The following is a 6,149-nucleotide window of genomic DNA, read 5'->3' as shown; positions in this document are numbered from 1 at the left end:
AAAACATGGTGATGCATACTGTTTTTAATCTGGCTTTAGTGCTTTTAGCCATGAAGCTACTCCTGATGGGAGGAGTTTGAGCTAGAATTTTGATCTAAAGAAATATATATATATATATATATATATATATATATATATATATATATATATATATATATTACTGCACAGATCTATTGTTGTAAAGAGGAAGCTGAGCCAAAAGGCCTTGCTCTAGATTTACTGGTCTTCCTCTCATCTACGGTCATAAAATCATGACTGAAAGGACCAGATCTCAAATAAATACAGCTGGGATGAGCTTCCTCTCCCTTACAGACAGTAGTAAGGACAACTATCAACCCTTTAATGTGTTTCACCATTTTTCAAGTTCCTCTCCTGTTCCCGAGTAGAAATATTTGGAAATTTGTAAAGTGTGCTAATAAAGAATTGCTTCCATTTCTAGAGACACACTTATTTTAAATCTCATCATGAAAATAGATATACTGTTATGTCAGTTTAATTTGAGATGCATCTAAATGGTTATTTTTTAAATTTGGATAGATATGTCCTTTAATTTAGCTTTTTATATTTTTCATTGGCCATAGTTAGCTCTCCTTTCTTCTCGTTTTTTTTTTTTTTTATACTGTTTTACTGCAGCCAACATTGGCTTTAGGCCTTTATTTGTCGTTTTAGTGAAATAGTAACATATGATATCATACAAGATAAATAGTTTTCAGTGAAAAGGTCAGCTTCGAGGAACCCTGCAGGGGGGAAAATAGCCAACACCCACATGGCTAAAATGAGCATTTCTTTGACAGCAGGCAGTGGGTTGTTTATTTTTAAAATGAAAACCAGCCTCCAGCAGTCAAGGGAAGGCAGCCCTCCAAGAAGATCTGTCGTAGGTGTGTTTACTAGGAAGGATACTCACTATTTGCAACCCACTAAATTAACAAATATTTTACAAATGAGGTACAATGTTTTGGTTATTTCTGTTTTCCTGGGACTTCCATTAATCTGCATTCAGCAGGACAGAGTACCTCTGACACTGGGCTGCAAACAGATGCATATTAGATCAACTGCTTTCTATCTGACAGTCAGGAACTATTAAGTGTTGGATTAGACCAGGGGAGTCAAACTGGTTCCAGAAAGGACCGTGTGGCTGCAGGTTTTCTTTCCAACCAAGCAGTAGCAGACCAGACTCCAGTCATCTCATTAAGTCAGTCCAATCTTAACATGATGACTTGATGAGATGAATGGAGTCTGGTGTGCTATTGCTTGGTTGAAAAAAAATCCTGCAGCTACACGGCCCTTTCTGGAACCAGTTTGACATTCCTGGATTAGACTATTATTGCAACGACTTAGTGAGGTTTAAATTAAATGGTCATAAAATATTATCTTGATTTAATTATTTGTGCAGGACAGCCGGTAAAGTGACGATGCTTCTTATTTTTTTTATTTCTATTTTTAAAAATATGTATATATTTTTATGGTTGGCTGATTGGATTTGTTTTTTTTTATTTCTTACTTAAACCTTGACCTCAGAGATCAAAGCCTTTTTATCTCTCGAATTCCAGTAAAGCTAAAAAAAAAAAAAAATCCACTGGACTTTGTTTCCAACTTTGAAGACGTTTCGCCTCCATCCAGGAAAATTTTTCAATTCAAAATTCATTTTGAATTAATTTGAAGCTTCCTGGATGGGAAGTGAAACGTCTTCAAACTTGGAAACAAAGTCCAGTGGATTGTTTTTTTTTTTTTTTTTTTAGCTTTTTTGGAATGACTATGACCTGGATGACTTAAATTCTTCACCAGCGCATCTCTAGAATATTTTCTCTCTTTTAAATCAACATCTGCCTTCTGTCCTGGCCAGAGACAGGCGTAAAAATAATAAGAAAATAATTAAAAGTAACTTTAAATCAAAGTATACCAGGGATCTGAACAGCTTGGGAGTTTAGAAAATAGACTCAATGAGGCATGAGAGGTTATCTCAAAATCTTAATTTCATGTCAGTGGTGTCAAAAGTTCACACATTTGTTACTTAAGTACAAGTATAGATTATGCAGTAAAAAAAAAAAAATATGGTAAAAGTTGAAGTATTAACTTGACCTCTTTACTCAAGTGAAAGTGAAAAAGTATGTGCTCCAAAAACTACTTCAAGTATAAACGTATAAAGTAACCTTTAAAAAAACAGCCAGATGCCACTATATCAATTAGTAAGCTCAATTTTTCGACTATTTTTGAAAAATTCTTTGAGATAGGACCAAGGATGAGGGAGGTCTTGTTGGTCTCCGTCTCTCGATACGCTCTCGCCTGTGTCCGACCTTTCAGACATTTCAACATCTTTTTCTGAATCCTACATTGTAGCATGGCATAGACAATTCACATTAGCAGTTTGAAGAACACCTGCTTGCTTCTGATGATTTCCTTTAGCTAACCAATGAGTGTTTGCGTTATATGACTCATCCAATGACACTAGTTTTCACTAGATGTGGATGGAGCCAATGATCTACATTGGATGGAGCACATGACATGAAATAAATATTTATGAACATTAAACCGAAGCCAAGAGTAACGAGTAACATTTGTTTTAAAAATGTAAGGAATAGATCCTGAATAGTACAGATACTTGTTTGAAAATGTAATGAGTAGAAGTCAGAAGTAGGAAGACAAAGAAGTAATGGAGTAAAGTATAGATACCTAAAAAGTGTACTTAAGTGCAGTACTTGATACCTCTGATCTCATGTCAGTGGTGAAAGTAAGTCTGTAAGTCAGGTCCTGCAACTTTTATAGAAATATTGATGTTCTCCTGTATGTTTTTTTTTTTTTTAGGATGTTTGCAAACTTTTTAAAAATCAGTCCAGCTGCATCTTCATAAAAACCATCAGCATCTTTGTCAAACTAGTAATTTCTGAACAACGCAAGGATTCCTTGGTTCAAATAAAATATTTCTGGGTAACCAGCCAGTAATTAATTAGAAACCCTTCCTATGATGTGATTCTGATTTAAATTTGTTCACACAAAGATTGTAATTAGATTATTTGGTGTGAAATTCTGACCACATTTTTTTTTTTTATTTCTTCAGTAAAAAGTAAAGTCTACCTGAAATCAAGTTTCATGATATTTTATATCATATTATATTGTTTATTAACATAAGGCATCTTGATCTGCAGCTTACTGAACATACGATAAAATGCCTTAAGTTATTCTAAAAATATTAGAAAATTTAAAACAATGGAAACAAATCAGCCTTTTTTTTTTTTTGTAAATATATGGGTAAAGGCATTAACATGTTTTTGTTTTTCTGTCAGTAATGGTTTGGATCAAAAGAAGAAATAAAATCTGTCTGTGTTTTTATTCCTCCTCATATTTCTTCTTTGATATTTTCTACCACCTTTTTGAAAATACATTGTGATTTTATGTAAATTGAGTTATTTTCAATTAGTTTAACTAATCATTAATTTGTTAGAATTGTATTTTTTCTTTTTTTTATTTATCTGAAATGAGATCAACTCCTCTGAGGTTTAAATCTAGTATTGTGAACATATGTCACATTGCACTTAATAAATATATATATATATATATATATATATATATATATATATATATATATATAATCTGCCTTTTTAAAGATGTCTTTTGGACTTCAGCTATTGTAACTTTTAACCTGAGTAAATCTGATCAAATAGTGTTTTATGGATGAATTAAACAGTGAGCATAAATTTGGAGTTTCTGATGATCTAACTAAACTTTTCTCTCCAAGTTGGTTGCAGTTTTTTTTGTTTTTTTTTGTTTAACTGTTCCTTATTTGCTGCTTAACATTTTTAGTCGTCAAGTCAAAGTCATTCCAAAAAAGTAAAAAAAATAAATAAATTGCACTTTATTTTGGGAAAGACACCCTGGGAATAATGCGAGTATGAGAACAATATAAAGCTTTGAACTAAATGCTAATTCTGACATTTTGAATCGAAAAAGCTTCCTGGATGGGAAACAAGGGAAGTCCAGTGGATTGTTTTTAACTTCTTTGGAATGTTCCTTATTTACTGTAATATTCAGAAAGATCTTTCTGAACTACAAATAAATGTGACCGCACAGCTCATTAATAAATGTGATTAATTTTAGCCTGTTAGTTTAGTACCAAGCCTAACAAAGTGTAATAAAGTTTTGGGGAGGAAAAAATTAGGTGCAGAGTTAAGATTTTATTTAAGGAATCACTTAGGAGATTAATCATTTTAAAACAGTCACCTATATCGAATGATTAATTATTGATTTAGTTTTAAAATCAATAAAAATTTAATAATTTTTTTTTGTTTTATTTGTGCTCTGAATCAGATCTATATGGATTTTTTTTTAGGTATTACTACAGACATTTACAGCAATATGATTGAAAGAATATGATTTTGTGGACTTTCTGAAACTGATAATTAAGGATGGCGTTTGTGTTGATGTTAAGAAGACCACAGCAAGTGTATGCTGCCACCTAGTGGGAAAACTGTTGATAAGGAGCAGAAACTGAATAGCATTTCATTTAATTTATTAAAATAGCTTAAATATTTTAACGTCAATAATTTAACTTTAGGAATTTCAATAGTTTTTTTTTCTTCCTGTCTTTAAATCTTTATTCTTTCTCTCTTCTCAGGACAGCAAAGAGCAGAGGGACTGCTGCCTCAGTGAATCCTTCACTTCTCCTTCCTGCACTCTCGGCGTTGACCTGCGTCGGGGCAGACGGCGATTTTCGGGTAACTTGCAGCTGCCCCCCTTGTCCTGGCGTCAGGGAGAGAGATCCAGAACACCGGACGATGAGATCATGACCAGGCCAACATCTCTGCCTTTCGGGGCTCCTCCCAGAATAGATATCACACCTGTGGACCCAGAATGGTGAGTGAACTGATGCTGCACTGAAACAAGCTTTTCCTCTTGGGTTGATTTAAGAAAATACAGGAAAAATTTGGTTTTGGTGGTGGTGTTCTGGTGTTTTTATTTGTTTTTCTGTGAAAAGCACTGTCCTGGGTGGTAGAGAAAGAAGATGTGGGTTGAGTCAATTGTCTGACAGTCTTATAACTGAAGAGATGATCAGTAAGCAATTACAGATATAGATGTAGAATGTTTGTAATAATCTGGTGGCCTGAGTTATTTCTCCCTTGTCTACCTGAGGCAGTTATGTGTAAAAAAATATATATATATATGTATATATGTGTGTGTGCTTGTATGTGTGTTCATCAGTTTTGCATTTAAAAAGTTTTAATAAACAAAGGAAGTTAAAGAAATTTTGATACTGAAAGAACTTGGTACGTTTGCTGCCACTGCACACCATGTACAACTTACATTATATTACGAGGAGTGGTTTCTTAGTTTCATGCACTTAGACTTGTGTTCCAGTCAAAAAACAGGTAGCATACTGTAAGTAAACTAAACTGAATGCTGAACAAAAATGGTGGCATCTTTTTTATTACCAGTATGTCTGATGCATGTAGTTCAAAATACAAATCTTGACATAGCAGAACAATGAACAGTTGCATTCCTATTCAGGTGTAGATACACAGAGCTGCGGCAGGTTATTGTAACACAAAATTATATATTTAGACAAGTCTAAGAAGGGCCTTACTAGCTTAATAAGTAATTGCATGAGTATAGATCTGTGTTTGCATGTGATTGTGGTGTTTAGGTAATCATAAACGTGTTTTTGAAAGTTTGCTCATGATCAGTATCAATTAGCTCTGCTGTCAAGGTTGTGGGTAAGGTAGAAAGTTCAGTGATCATTTAACTTGGATGTGATCAAAGGAATGCTGTTCATTCAATACCTTAAAGAACATGTTCCATATTTACATGTAGATGCATCTGTTATTTCTGAATTTCTGGGAATTAATGTTGCATCTTTAATGCGTTTTCAGAAGCTGCTTCTTTCCAGAGTAACAGCGTCAACACTAAGACTAGTAATTTTTAGAAACAAAAAGATTAAGCCCGAAAAAAGTAGTTTAAGACGGAAAAAAGTGGACTATTCTGCTCATAAGCTGATGTATTGTGCATCTCCCAAAAAAGCAGATATTGCTTTTGATTGTTAAAGTGCCTGATGAGCTTTTTTTTTAATTCATTAAAAAATTTAGTCTTGAACTGTGTTGGGACCTCTGAAGAGATTATTAAAAGATCTATCTATCTATCTATCTATCTATCTATCTATC

The 6,149-nt window shown here is 33.4% G+C and overlaps 1 long non-coding RNA gene across 1 annotated transcript in view; it reads left to right on the top strand.

Moving 5' to 3' along the window:
• The window catches only part of LOC107085962, a 56,672-nt gene extending 51,830 nt beyond the window's left edge, over window positions 1-4,842 (top strand). Inside the window, exon 3 of the long non-coding RNA XR_001481284.1 lies at window positions 4,610-4,842. This is a non-coding gene — a long non-coding RNA (uncharacterized LOC107085962). The remainder of the gene's footprint in view (window positions 1-4,609) is intronic.
• Window positions 4,843-6,149: the final 1,307 nt, after the last annotated feature.

Source organism: Cyprinodon variegatus, unplaced genomic scaffold (assembly GCF_000732505.1).
Source record: "Cyprinodon variegatus isolate N-32 unplaced genomic scaffold, C_variegatus-1.0 Scaffold138, whole genome shotgun sequence".
In the NCBI taxonomy this organism is placed as follows: domain Eukaryota; kingdom Metazoa; phylum Chordata; class Actinopteri; order Cyprinodontiformes; family Cyprinodontidae; genus Cyprinodon; species Cyprinodon variegatus.
This window is presented reverse-complemented; position numbering and strand designations above follow the sequence as displayed.